Here is a 15,303-nt window from a genome sequence, read left to right as displayed (position 1 = left end):
CCTGAATATTTAAATTACAACCCTAGACTATAAATGTGTTTATAATAAGATATGGATATTCCTTCAGTAGATTGTAACCATAATTTAAATTATTTTGTTCCACAATGTTTTTTATATCTGTCATGTACATTGCATTTTGATCTGTCACTGAACGACCCTGGAGTCCTCTGCAGAGCTGTTTCTTTCTGTGTAAAGTAGTGGTTCCATCTTGCTTTTGCCTTATGTAAAGCCTACAGTTATGAAAGTGTAGAAAACTGTGGCTCCTCAATAAATAACTATTCAGATGTCCTAAGAATGCACACTTGAGTCTCTTTTCCTGCGTCTTCTTTAAAAATCAGATCCAAGACACAAGAAGCAAGAAAAGATAGGAAAGAGGGGATAAGGGTTAATATTCTTAGAGTGTTCTTGAAACTCTTAGAGTGGGTAGTTTTCCCATGCTCATAGTTCTCCATGAGAGATAGCATAACATTCCGTTAATTCAGACTCCACTAATTCAGAATCTGTGGGCATTTGGACATGTTGGCCAGACTATGCTTGCATTATAGGATAAATAAGAGTTTGCTAAGCAAGTGAGTACTGTAAACGAGAGAAATGTTTCTCCTGTATGGAGGGAAGGCCAACAAACTGTTTTTAAGCACCACTTTAACAGCAGTGTTTGCATTCAAACAAAGCGTGTGCCAATTATATAGGATTCTTATATATTTGTTAAAATGTTTTACAAGATTCTCTAAGATTCAAAGCACTCTTTTCACTCCCTAGTCCCTGTCAGCAATATACTCACCTAGGTTTGAAAGAAATCAAACTTTCTAAAATCCCACCTTTTTTTTCCCCCCCTTCCAATTTATATCTGTCACTAAACCAGGCTGACCTTTCCTGGGGGTGACTAAAGATTTAGGGAAATGGTTACTTTTTCAATAAGACAGGTAGGGTCACAAGTGTTGTCTACAGACAAACTCTTCAAGGCAGCTTGTTGACTCTGTTTAATCTTTGAGACCTAGAAATGCAAAGGAACCATCCTTCCTGCCCTAGTAAGTTTAGGATAATAGCTCCCATTTAATGGGTAACTATTCTGTGCCAAGCATTTTGCATGTATGAATGTGAAAGCTGGACAATGAATAACAAAGACTGTGGAAAAATTGCTGTATTTGAATTGTGGTGGTTGTGAAGAATATTGAAAATGTACCATGGACTGCCAGAAGAATGAACAAACCTGTCTTAGAAGAAGTGCAGCCAGAATGCTCCTTAGAAATGAAAATGGCCAGACTTCATCTCTCGAATTTTGGTCGTTTGTTAGAAGGGATTAGTGCCTGGAGAAGATATCAGGCTTGGTAAAGTAGAGGGTCAGCAAGAAAGGCAAAGACCCTCAACAAGATGGATTGACACAGTGGCAGCAGTGATGGGCTCCAGTATAGCAAGCATTGTGAGAATGCCACAGGACAGGGCACTGTTTGTTCTGTTGTACGTAGGGTCACTATGAGTTGGGACTGATTCGACAGCACCTAACAACAACCTCACTTAAATTTCCCAACAACCATAATAAGAGAAGACTGTTATTAACTTTGTTATAGATGAGGACATTGAGTATTTCTACTCAATTAAGGTTAAGGTAATGCATCCAACATTTACACCATATCATGCAGAAACAATATTTCAGAGATATCACCATAGAACTGGTAATACAGATGGCATGTGTAAATCATTCAGGTGGTAAAAATATCTTTTCCCAATGGCACACAGTTAAGTAAGAGTGGCAAAGGCAGAATGGTAAATAGATAGGTAGAAAGATAGATAAATAGAGATACAGTGTATTTTTAGTTACAAAATTAAAGCATATCTCTTACAACGATTGCAAACAACTTAAAAAAGTACAAAGTGAATAGGAAGCATTTGTTCAGTGTACAGGAGTTAGAAACAGGAGAAACATGCTCAAGGCGCCTCAGAGGAGCCCTGTGTGAGTGGGTTACATAACTGCCTTAGTTCTCTCGTGCTGCTGTAACAGAAATACCACAAGTGGATGACTTTAACAGACATTTATTTTCTCACAGTTTAGAAGGCTAGAATTCTGAATCCAAGAGAAGGCTTGCTCTCTCTCTTGGCTTTGAGGGAAGGGCCTTGTCATCAGTCTTCCTTCTGGGTCTAGGAGTTTCACAGTGCCAGGGACCCCAGGTCCAAAAGATACATTTTGCTCCCGGCTCTTCTTTCTTTATGGTAGTAGGTCCCTCTGATCTCTGGTCACTGGTTAAATCTCTTTTGTATCTCAAAACATATTGACTCAAGATACAACTTAATCCTATAAATTGTATTTTTCCTCATTCATATAACTGCCACTAATCCTGCCTCATTGCCATCATAGAAGTTAGGATTTACAACACAGGATAATTACATCAGATCACAAAATGGAGGATAATTATATATAATATTGAGAATGATGGCTAGCCAAGGTGGCACATAATTTGGAAAGATGCAATTCAATCCTTAACACTAACCTAAAAGCATGATCCAAAAGGTATAAAGAAGACCAATTCAGAAAAGACTGTGTCTCCAAAACCAAGTTAAAAAAAAAAAAAAAAAAAGATTCCTTCAAGAGGAGAATTTAGCCTAGCATTAAGGATTCTGTGAAGTAGCCTCTCACAGTGTGGCAACTCCAGAGGAAGAGTTATAAGAAAGGAAATGACATCAGAAGAGATCAGAGAGAAAGACCCGACCAAATTGAAGACTCAGATTATCCTGGCCACAAACCCCAAGCTGAAGAGAAGCTAGCTGTGGTATCTTGAGCTTTCTCTTTTTTCTTTTTTAAATACTTAAATTAAAATATAATAAACATACAGAAAGGTGCACGAATACTATGCATACAGCTCAGTGGTTTACCACAAAGTGTACACACTCATGGAACAACCACCCAGATCAATAAATGGAATATAACCAACATCCCAAAACATACCCCATGCCCATGCCACTTTCCAATTACTAACCAGCCAACCAGTTGCTGTCAAGGTGATTCCAACTCATACTGACCCTATGTGTGTCAGAGTAGAACTGTGCTCATTAAGGTTTCAGTGCTTGCTTTTTCAGAAATAGACTTCCAGGTCTTTATTCCAAGGTGCCTCTGGGTGAACACAAACCTCTAACCTCTCAGTTAGCAACCAAGTTCATTAGACAGTTGCACCACCCAGGGACTCCTCCCAGTAACTCTCCCCTCCTTTCTCTTGTTATGGGTTGAATTGTGTCCCCTCGGAATACATGTTTTAAATCCTGACCTCTAAGCCTGTGGTTATAGTCTCATTTGGGAGTGGGTTGTCTTTGTTACATTAATGAGGCAGGATTTATCCTGAGTCAGTCTATTTTCAGACACAAAAGACAAAAATAAGCAAACAGAAGAATCACAGATGGGAGAAGAAAGATGCCCCACCACATGACGATTGCCCAGGAGTAGAAGCTCAGAAGAGAAAGGACTTTCCTCCAGAGAGAGAAAGGCTTCCCTTAGAGTTGGAATTCAAACTTCTGGCCTCCTAAACCATGAGAAAATAAGTTTCTGTTTGTTAAAGCCACCCGTTTGTGCTTCTTTTGTTACAGCAGCACTAGTAACTAAGACACTCTTCAAAGGTAACCACTATCCCAGCTTCTAATATCATACACTGGATTTGCCTGTTTTAAACCTTTGTAAAATTAGAATTGCACTATATTTTCTTTCTTGTCTGGCTTCTTTTTCTCTAGAGTGTGTCACTGATGTAAGTGTGGTTCATTTATTTTCATTGATGTCTAGTGTTCCATTGTATATATATACCACTATTTATGTATCTTTGTTGTTTTCGGTTTTTGGCTATTAAGAATTTTCTTGTAAATATCCTTTGGTGTAATTTCTGAGTCATGGAGTAAAGAAATGTATGTTCATTTTTAAGAGATATTGCCAGTTTTCCATAGTGGGTGCACTATGGAAAGTTATACTCTCATCAGCCATGTATGAAAGCCTCTGTTTCCCTGCATCATTGCCAACACTAAGTATTGTCACTGTTTTTAAGTTTCTCCTATCTGGTAACTAAGGAGCTCTGGTAGCATAGTGGCTAAGGCACTTGACTGCTAACCAGAAGGCTGGCGGTTCAAACCCACCAGCCACTCCTCGGAAGGAAGGTTGGGCATTCCTACTTCTGTAGTGATACTGCCTCGGAAACCCAAGGAGGGGTCGCTATGAGTCGGGGCCGACTCAATGGCAAACAACAACAACAATCTGGTAACTGGTGTAGTGGTTTATGATTGTATTTCTCTGGTTATAAAAATGGAGTTGATTGTGTTTTAATATGCATATTGGCAATTTGGATAGCCTTGTAAAGTGCCTTCCTGTATCTGTTTAAAGGAGGAGAACTCAAGAATATTTGAAGGTTGAGGGGGAAGAGGCCATAGGAAAAAAGCCAGATGGGTTGTGGGACAAAGATATGTCAAGGGAAATATTAACTGAATGAAATTTTTTTTTTTTTACTGTATTAGCAATCAATCCATAGTAGCTATTGTGTACATACTTGTCAGGGATGTGCTAAAAACTTCTAGGCTGGACTCCGGCAAGATGGCAGACTAGGCAGAAAGATTGCACAGACCCTCTCCAACAAAGAAAGGGGAAACCAATTAACACAGACACAGAAGATAATCTTGGACCCCTGAGCCTTAAAGGGAAGGATATAGAAGTGGACTAAACCCTAACTAGCAGAAGAATTTGCATGAAAATACCAAAAAAGGAGACATACGGAGCCACAGTCTGGCAGCGATCCTGAGCGATCCTGATGGCACAGACAGCTTGGAGATTCCTGAGTGGTGGTAGGACCTAAGAATTAACCTAAAAAGCACCCTGCTAGCCAAGGACTACACGGAGGACTGTGCACGGTGGCTGGGGAACAAACGGAGAAGGTGAAGAGAAAGGTGGGCTGAACTGTGGACTTCTGTCGGTCGGAGGGTGCTGCCATTTTGAAGGTTTAAAAAGCAGCTTGACTATTTTGGATATTTAAAGATATTTTGGATAATTAAAGAATCTTGCAGATTCCTGGGGCTTAAGAACACATTCTGCTTTCCAGCAACCCCAAGGACACTCGGGACCTGCAAGACTGAAAAGGTACGACGTTTCTCTTGTTACTCTCATACCCTATACCCCCTTGGTGATCGGAGGTGTGGCCACCCCCCACTCCCACCTACCTTGTGGGCCCACAGGAACTCCATCACAGTCTCTGTGCTCAGACAGAGCCTGGGTGCTCTGCCCTGTCCTCCACTGATTTTTTTTTTCTCTTTCTTTATTTTTATTTTTTTATTTTTCACTTTCTTTTTTCTGGTGATTACTTTGTTTATGTTTGTCTGTTTTAAAACAACTAACATTATTAATACCTTTGTCCTTTTTATTATTATTCTTAATCTTCCCCTACCAGGTCCTAGTTTTCAGCATTTTTTCTTTTCCCTGTGCCTGGTTGAATTTTTTTTTTTTTTTTTTTTTAATATTTTCCCCCTTTTTTCCCATGATTAACCCTGTTCCTTGTTTTTCTTTTTGCATTTTTCCCATTTTTTTCCTTCATTTATTATTCTCCTTCCCTACTTTTTTTTTCTTAGTGCCCTATCCCCAGATATTGCAGGTTTTCTTGTTTTTTTCTCTTTTTTTCCCTTTTCTATTTTTGGTTACTGCTCCTGTGTGATTACATAGTGTGTTCTTCATCCATGGACTTTTAGTTTTTTGATGCTTATTCAATTGTAATTTGTGTCTAACTGAGTGGGAGACAACAACACTCCCCATTAAGACACAACTACACCCACACCTTCTGCAACTTCACTTACTGAGCAGGAGCCACTACCTCCTTCTCCACCAATGGGCCAATGATAAAAAGCCACCAAGAAGAGCCTGAATCACCCTTGACTGCTCTTCACGAACAATGAACAGAGATCTAAATACAACAGCGCCATGATGCCTCGGAAACAACAGACCATCACAGTCCACACAAAGAAGCAGGATAAAGTGGTAGAAACAAGGGAGCAGGATCAGATGCAGAACACATCCCTGAGGAAGAAGCAGCATTGGAACTCTCTGATAAGGAATTCAAAAGAATTATCTTTAGGTATCTTCAAAGGATTGAGAGACAGAACAAAGAAAACACAGAAAAAACCTTACAAGAATTTTGGAAGAAAATACAAAAAGAAAATGACAAAATAAATGAAAAATTAGAAATGATTCTAAATCGACAGATAGAAATCCAGAAGATTAATACCAAATTGTCAGAAATAGATAACACATTGTAAGGGCAAAGGAGAAGAATTGATGCAATGGAAGACAGAATTAATGAGATTAAAGACAAATACCTGAATACTTCTTTGAAAAAGGATCAATCAGAAAAAAAATCAAAAAAAAATGAAGAAAGCCTAAGGTTCGTGTGGGATACCATCAAAAGAAATAAGTTACGTGTCATTGGAATTCCAGAACAGGAAGAGAAAAACAAAACCACTGAGAAAATTGTCCAAGATTTGCTGGAGGAGAACTTCCTTGAAATGATGAAAGATGAGAATATATCCATTCAGGAAGCCCAACAAACCCCAAACAGGATAGACCCCAAAAGAAAATCACCAAGACACATCATCATCAAACTCATCAAAACCAAAGACAAAGACAGAATCCTGAAAGCATCATGGGAAAAACAAAAAGTTACGTACAAAGGACAGCCAGTAAGAATAAGCTCTGATTTCTCAGCAGAAACCATGCAAGCAAGAAGGCAATGGGATGGTATATATAAAACCCTGAAAGAGAAAAATTTGCAACCAAGAATCATATACCCGGCAAAACTGTCCCTCAAATATGATGGTGAAATTAGGAGATTTCCAGATAAGTAGAAACTAAGGGAATTTTTTAAAAACCAGACCAACCTTATGAGAGATGCTAAAGGGAGTCCTTTGAACAGAGAACCAAAAATAGCAAATAACAACCGACCATTAATACACAGGATGACACAACCCGGAAACCACAGCTATGGACATATCCAAAATAAAATGAGCTTACAAGATTGTAAACAGGGAACCAGAGACATCAATTGGCAAGTGAGGACAACTTTAAAAACTTCTAGGCTCTCCCTAATCCTTCTTATCAACCTTTCTAGAAGTCAAGTCTGATTCTTGCTCCCCCTCCAATTAAAAGCCCTCAATGGCTTCCCTTGCTCTTAGAATGCAGTCCAACCTCCTTCAGGTAGCCTACAAATTCACATACAATCTGAACTTTGCTACATCTCCAGCCTTCTCTGTTTACCCTACTCTCCTTCTTCTCTAGGCTTCAGCTACACTGACTGTCTTTCAGTCCCTCTTGTCAACCATGGTTCTTTCCACCTGGGCCCCTCCCTGTAACTCCCTCTTCTCATCCTTCAAATCTCAGCTAATTTTTACTTCCCCAGGGAAGTCCTCCCAAATGCCACTCTCCCCTCCATCTCCTCCCATTCAGCATCCATTTCTCTTGTACATATTCTCATAACACTCTCTCCTTCTTTTTCGTGGTAGTCATCAAACTGTTCATGCGGGGGTTCTTTGCATAATCGTGTTTTATGTCCATTTTCTCAGCAGGGTGTGGGCTGCACCAACTTCCCTACTCTATCCTTAGTGCACTCAGTAAACACACGATTAATAAAAGAAAGCTGAAAATAACAAAGATGTAGATCTGATTGCTATTATCTTATACCTTGTAGTCTAAGTGGTATGACTCTTCCAAAAGAATCTACCACCTAGACTAAAATAATTAAAAATTCATACAGACTAAATACTATAAGATTCTGAGGAGATAGAAGGAAAGGAAGGCTTCCTAGAAGAGGCAGGCTTTAAAGAACACATAGGAGAGGAGAGGACAAGAACAAAAGCAGACAGAGGAGAGAAGGTGCCACTCGGCTATATGCTATATGAACCCGACTCACAGCGACCCCTCCTTGGGTTTCCAAGGTGATATCACTACGGAAGGTGATTGCCAAACTTTCCTTCCCAGGAGTGGCTGGTGGGTTCAACCCGCAAGCCTTCTGGTGGGCAGTCAAATGCTGTAGGCACTGTGCTACCAGAGCTCCTATGCTCTGCAAAGGTAGAGAAATTTGTCTATTTTCTTTTCTGACGGATTCCCAGTGTCCATAGTAAGTATTCAACAAACACTTGTTGTCACAGTTCATAAATATAATGTTTTACATCCTAGTCTGGTGAGTAGTATCTGGGGTCTTAAAAGCTTGCAAGCAGCCATCTAAGAAATAATTTTTGGTCTCTTCTCTCCTGGAGCAAAGGAGAACAAAGAAAACCAAAAATTCAAGGAAGCAATTAGTCCAAAGAACTGATGGCCCACATGAACCATAACTTCCTTGTGGTAGTTAAGGCTGTATGTCAACTTGGCTGGGCCTGGGTTGAGTGGCTGAACAGCTGGTAGTAGTTATTCCCCATGGTGAGATTGGTAATGAACTCCATGGTGGAATCTATTGAAACAGCTGAGTAGTTGCTTTGGGTATGTGGTCTGCTTCCAGTATATAAGAAACAGCTTTGGTTATGGTCTCTACCTTATGGCACACTTGAACCTTGCATGTAGCCGTGTCATTGTTCAGCAGCCTGAACAATGCTCTGCCAACCTTGGGACTTTCAATGGATTTGAATGAATGGCCTGCTGTGTGGTTTGGTAACATTGGGACGGTGACTTTTTACTTGTCAACCTTGGGCTTGTCAGCCTCAGCAGCCAGCAGCTGTCTGAGTGAAGAAAAGCCTCTAGTTCCTGTGGGCCAGGAGCAGGAGACAGAGCTAAAGCCCAAAGTTGAGGGGCTTTCACTCAGCCCCTAGAGCCTGGCACTTTGAAGTTGGACTTAAAACCTCCAAACTGTTAGAGAATAAACTCCTGTTTGTTAAAGCCATCCTATTTGTGGTATATTCTTGTCAGAGTGCCACTAGGTAACCAGAACACTTCTTTAACCTGAGACTAGAAGAACTGGATGGTACCCAACCACTCTGACTACAGTGAAAAGTCCTGGTTAGAATGTGTAAAAGTTGTAGAACAAAACTCAATTTTTTTTAAAGAAGAGGATCAGACATCCTGGTCTGAAAGACTGAGGAACCCCCAAGACTATTGCCCTAAAACATCCATCCAACTTGAAACTCAATACACTCACAGAGGCCACCTGTCAGGCAAATAATAGGCCTATAAAATAAATAGTAACACCCATGAAGAATGTTCTCCTCAGAACAATCAACTATACAAGACGAAAAGGCAACATTAGCCCAAAACCAAAGATGAGGAGGCAGGAAGGGACAGGGAAACCAGACCAATGGAAACAGAGAACTCAAGAAGAAAAGGGAAGAGTGCTGACACATTGAAGGGATTGCAACCAAGGTCACAGAACAATTTTTGCATGAATTATTGATTGGAAAACTAAGTTGCTATGTCAACTTTCACCTAAAGTACAATAAAATGTTCCAAAAATATGCAAATACACATCAATTTAAGACATCAATGAATAATCTTAGTGTGTTAGGAGAGTCTGGCTTCATAGAAAGATTTATGTAGGGAAAGATTTATGTTAGGAGAGATTATCATGATGGAAAGAGTAGATAAGATATCAAAGAAGGGTATTTAGTTTAATGCGGTTAGGATTTGTTGGTCTGCATAGCTGAGAGCTCACTAGTACTTTTATTTTTCAAAATATTTCCAGATAATTTTAAAGTTTAAAACAAATTAAATGAAACAGTTGTATGAAATAAAAAGTTCAAGCATCTTCCTTCCCTAACTCATTGCTAACAAATGGGCATTTATTCTTCCCAATATTTTCAATGAATATACAAGAATATTAGGAATATTGATATATGTGCTTTATACAAATGGGAGTCATCCTGAACCTGCTATTTAGCAAATTACATTTTTCATTTATCAGTTTAGGGTCATTTCCATGTCTGCACATACAGATTTTCTGTAGTATTTTCATGATTGTACCATATCTAAGAAAATTTTCTGGTCAAAGAAGAGACAAGATCAAAGTAAGGTAAACTGAAAATCCGGGATGAAATTAGGATAGATTGTAACATAATGGAGGAAATGAGCCATCTGTGGAAGTGACCCAAGCTACTGTTTGAAAATGTGTGACTGAAGAATTTCTGAAACACCCCAACTCCAATCACAGCCTAACCATGCTGTATTATAATTATGATTATGTGCCTGCCTCCTTGCTAGACTGCCAACTTCTTAAGGCCAGGGACCATGTATCCATTTGTGTGTGGTAGTCTAGGGCCTGGGAGATAGTAAATAAGTCAATTCTGACTATGATGACTCCATGTTGGTCAGAGTAGAACTGTGCTCTATAGGTTTTCAGTATCTGATTTTTTGGAAGTAAATCATCAGACCCTTCTTCAGAGGTGCCTCTAAGTGGATTTAAACTTTCAACCTTCAGTTAGCAGCCAAGCACGTGAACCATTCTCATCGAACTATAGTGAGCCCTCACTAAATGTTGATTTTATTGAATGAATGAACATCAAAGAGGCAAGCCTGATATCATCATGACCAAAGAAGCATAAATTTATTGCAATATACTCTGTCTATAAAAGAATAATTACTAAAGACAGTGGAGAACCTCCACTCCATGGCTTTGGGAATGCCATCCACTTCACCACTAATAGGACTTGAATTCCCAGTGCAGGCATGAATACTCATGCTGTCATAAATTTTGATTTCTATAAGAATTTTAGGAAATCAGCCAACTAACAAGGGTTGTATCATTATTATTTAAGCACATACTTTAATAAGTTCATTTTATTTAAATTTTTATATCCAAAATAAGTGTGTTTTTGTTTGGCCAACTTCCATCAGCCATATGATTAACAAATCTGAAATGAAATCAAATTATGCACAATTCTGCAATTCTTGGTAAACAAAATTTTAAAAATCAATATTCATCTTTTATTCAAGGTTGTTTTGCTTCTTCATCTAAATACTAAAATTATCATCTGTTTTCCTTATGAAACCGTGGATATCATCTAAAGTTGTAAATCTGCATTTGTTGTAACTAAGCAAAACAAGAGAAAAGGGCCGATGATGGTACAATGTGCCAGCAGAGTCCTCTACCCTGACGGCAGTGCCTTGAAGGTCAAAGAAAAACACTGAGCAACAAATGAATCACAGCCACAAGCTAACACAGGGATAAAACGATTTAAATTAATACACAAAGCTATAAAATGAGAGGATTGTGAAGGCAGTAACAGGCCAAAAGTACACAAATACATTTTTTATTATTTCCTAAGAATTGATGATAAGATGGCAAAAAGCAACTGTAAACATAGTTAAGTTGGTGTATTTCCCTCTGTCCATCAGAAGCAAGTTGGCTTGTTTCCTGGCTGGTGAGTACAATTGAAAAAATAAACAAGGCTTTGCTTAAATCTTCAATCAGGGAACATGTGCTGAAGTTGGTACAGAATTCAGAGAAAGTGTTGGGAGTTTTGGAATATATTTTAAAGAAAATCAAAGGCAACATAAGACAAATGTTGGTGTGGTATTTGATGCAAAGACAAACGCAATGGAGTACAGTTCTACTCGGCACACGTGAGGTTGCAATGTGTCAGAACTGACTGGATGGCAACTAAAAACTACATGTGACAAAGATGTGTGTTCAAAGAGTTCACTTAGGAAGGAGCCCTGGTGGCACAATAGTTAAGCCCTCGGAGGCTAACTGAAAGGTCCATGGTTCAAACCCACTCAGCAGCTGTGTGGGAGAAAAGACACAAAGATTAAAACCATAAAAACCAAACCCACTGCCATCTAATCAATTCTGACCCATACTGACCCTATAGGGCAGAGTAGAACTGCCCTATAGAGTTTCTAAGGCTGTAATCTTTATGAAACCACACTGTGGCTAGCGGGTTCAAACTGCTGATGTTTTTTGTTAGCAGCCAAATGCTTTAAACACTACACCACCAAAGCTCCTTTCCATAAAGATTACAGCCTAGGAAACCCTACAGGGCAGTACCACTATGTCCTGTTGGGTCGTTTTGAGTCGGCATCAACTCCCCAATACACAACAGTTCACTTGCAGATGATTCTAAGAAGCGTCAGTAGGGGAATGGAGAAGGGAGGCTGGGAAGGGAAAGTAGCCCCTGTGGGGAACTGGAGTTAGAGTCCCTTGGTGAAATGTGGGGGCCAGGGTAGTTATCCTACCTGAGGGATGAGAGAGCTGGGGTATTCATACCCCAACTCCTGTCAGTCATTAGTTAAAGGTAGCTGGACGTGGTGGTAAGGGCAGAGAGGGTTAATTTCACAGCACGACAGTCTTGCAGAGGAGCTCTGATGGCACAGTGCCTGCAGGCCAGGTGGACAAAGCAGACTCTGGCATGACAGAAAACCGTCAGGCAAATAAATATGAAAATGGCAGTGGGAAATCAGGCCTGCTTGCATTGCAGTAGTAAGGGCCAAGGGGTGAGAGCACCAACATCATCAGCTGCAATAACCCTTCTGCAAGCCAAGACTGAGGCTATGGTCAGTGTTGAAGTGCAAGACAGATTCAGCGTCTTTCAATGATGAGGAGCATTGCCTCATCAGGCCAGACTCAGAACCCTCCCAAGAGTAGTGACATAAATTCCAGCCATCAGTACAATGGAATACAATGGAGCTAGGAAAAAGAACAAAGTAAATCTGCATATGATAGTACTGATAGATTTCCAAGAAATATTGTTAAGGTCAGCATTTTAAAAATTCTTCTACTTGTGTAAAAATCATGAATAAGCAAATATATCTAACTCTGTGTGTGTGTGTGTATGTTTTCAGGAGGTCAAATGGGCATTTTTCATTTTGGCTTCCCAGAATCCACTTCCAAAATCCACAGAAACTGAAAAGGGAAGAATGTTCACTCTCCCCACCCATGACTGCTGTTGTTGTTGTTAGCAGCCATCAAGTCAGCTCCCAACTCATGGGGACCCCATGCACAACAGGATCAGAGTGTTATGGTCCATAGGGTTTTTACTGGCTGATTTTTTGGTCAGTTGCCAGGACTTTCTTCCTAGTCTATCTGAGTTTGGAAGCTGTGCTGAAACTTATTCAGCACCATAGTAATACTAAAGCCTCCACTGACAGACAGGTGGTGGCCATGCACATGGTGCACTGACCAGGAATTGAACTTGAGTCTCTGGCATAGAAGGGAAGCATTCTCCCACCAAACAGATGCTCTGGCTCAGGATTCTGACTCTTGAGAGGAAAGCCCAAAGGCACAGCAACATTGAAGGACTTATACTTTGGCCATGGGAAGTCCAGGGACATGGCAATCCTAGGCCCAGCAGCAGCAGCAGCCCAAGTAGAGCTGTTCCTGTGGTTGCCTTTGGCAACCTGTTTCCTCAGTCTTCAGTAGATTTTTTTTTTAATTGCGATTTGGGTGAACATTTACAGAGCAAAATTAATTTTCCTGACAATAGTTCGTACACATTTTGTTTCATGGCATTGATTCCAATCCCCATAATGTAACAGCTGTCTTCCCACTTCCTCCCCCTGGTTACCATTTCCCTGAGTCCTTCCTTCCTATGCATTCCTGCCCTCAGAGCTATCTCCCTGTGAAAATAGTGCCCTTCTAGTCTCTCATGGTTCATTATTTTAAGATGTGTACCTACCTGGTGTGAGTGTTCACCTTAAGCCTTCAGTAGATTTTATGAGCGACCTCATATTCTTCCAATAAACTCCATTTCTGCTTACATTAACCAGTCAATTTCTGATGTTAGTGACCAAAAGCCCTACTGTCACTGGAAGGGGTATATAGAAGAAACAGTGGTTGCCTCTGGAGAGGGGATTTCAGACTTTGAGTGGAAAGGAGATTTATTTACAGTGTTTTATGTTGTTTGATTTTTTATTTTCTTACCCATGTGAATGTATTATTTTTCAAATATTTTTAAGATTATAGTTTAAGAGGTTTGTTTTAAAAAGTGTCCCAATAGAGGCAGAATCTAGAAAAGAAAGATGTGGAATTAAAGAGCAGTATTAGTAGCAGGTGCAGGATGGAAGATTAAGTATTGCTCCCTCACATCTGCTCAGGTCCTCTTACCAGGGAGAAGTTCTTAACCTGAAGTGTGTGCTAGAACTCCAGAAGTCCATGAACTTGAGTGAGAAAAAAAACATGAGGCAGAGAACCACTTTTTACCGCAACCAATACAGCAAACCATTTGCAGTATCTGTGATTTATCACCAATAAAAATCACAGGTATTTTCATATCACTTTATAGTTGTTGGGATATCTCAAAATATCATTACAGTCATCAGTACTTCTAAATCATCTTGGTTAGTAGACCTGCCACTGGGTTTTATTTAATGCATTAAGAAAGAACCATATTGGGACTCCAGCAAGATGGTAGAATAGGGAAAAAAGCTACACATACCCTCTGTAAGAAAGAAACAAGAAACCAATTGAACAGATGCAGAAGATAATCCTGGAATCCTGAGCTTTGATGGGAAGGATAAAGAAGTGGATTAAATACCAACTAATAGAAGAAATTGAATGAAAACAGTGAATAGTGAGACAAACAGAGCTATGGAACATCAGCTCTCCTGAGGGTGCAGTCATTTTGAATATTTGCAAGTGGTGCAACCATTTTGATTATTTGCAAGCAGAGTTCTGGAGTTCCAATCTGGGCAGCAACCAGAATAGGCTCCACTTATGGAGGACAGCACAGGCAACCACACTGGAGGCTGACAACTAGAAAGGTCCAATATTCCCTTTGTAGCACTTGTACCCCACGCCCTCTGGGTGAAGGGAGGTGTGACCATCCCCCACCTCCACCCACCTTCTTGACCCATAGGAATTCCATCCCAGTCTGTGTGCCTTGACAGAGCCTGGATGCCCACCTTCCAATTCCCCACTGCCCAGTTTTGTTTTTGTTTGTTTTTCAAACGTTCTTTTTTCTTCCTTCTTCCTTTTTTTTCCTTTTTATTTTTTTCCTCTTCCCTTCCAAAGTTCTTGGGGTTGTTTTTCCCCATGTTTTGCCCCCCTTTTCCTGGTTCCCTTCTTTTTTCTTTCTTTTCTTCTTTTGGTTTGTCCCATCCTTTGTTCTTCTTTTTGCATTTTTCTTTTTTTTTTCTTTATTATTATTATTCTCTTGCTCTTTTCTCTTATTTCCTCATCCCCAGATACTTTTTGTTTGTTGTGTTTTTTTCATTTTATCATTCTTTTGTCTTGTTTTTGTCTTCTCATTTATTACCTTTTTGTAGTTATTATTGTTTGTTTCTAGAGTTTGTGTGTTTTGTTCTCTTTGTTTTTACTTTTCTGGTTTTTTTTTGGGGGGTTGGTCAGAGACAGCAACTGTACCCACACAACCCAAACACACCCA

The sequence above is a fragment of the Orycteropus afer genome, unplaced genomic scaffold (genome assembly GCF_000298275.1).
Source record: "Orycteropus afer afer isolate SDZICR_OR568_19922 unplaced genomic scaffold, OryAfe1.0 scaffold00041, whole genome shotgun sequence".
Lineage (NCBI taxonomy): Eukaryota > Metazoa > Chordata > Mammalia > Tubulidentata > Orycteropodidae > Orycteropus > Orycteropus afer.
This window is presented reverse-complemented; position numbering follows the sequence as displayed.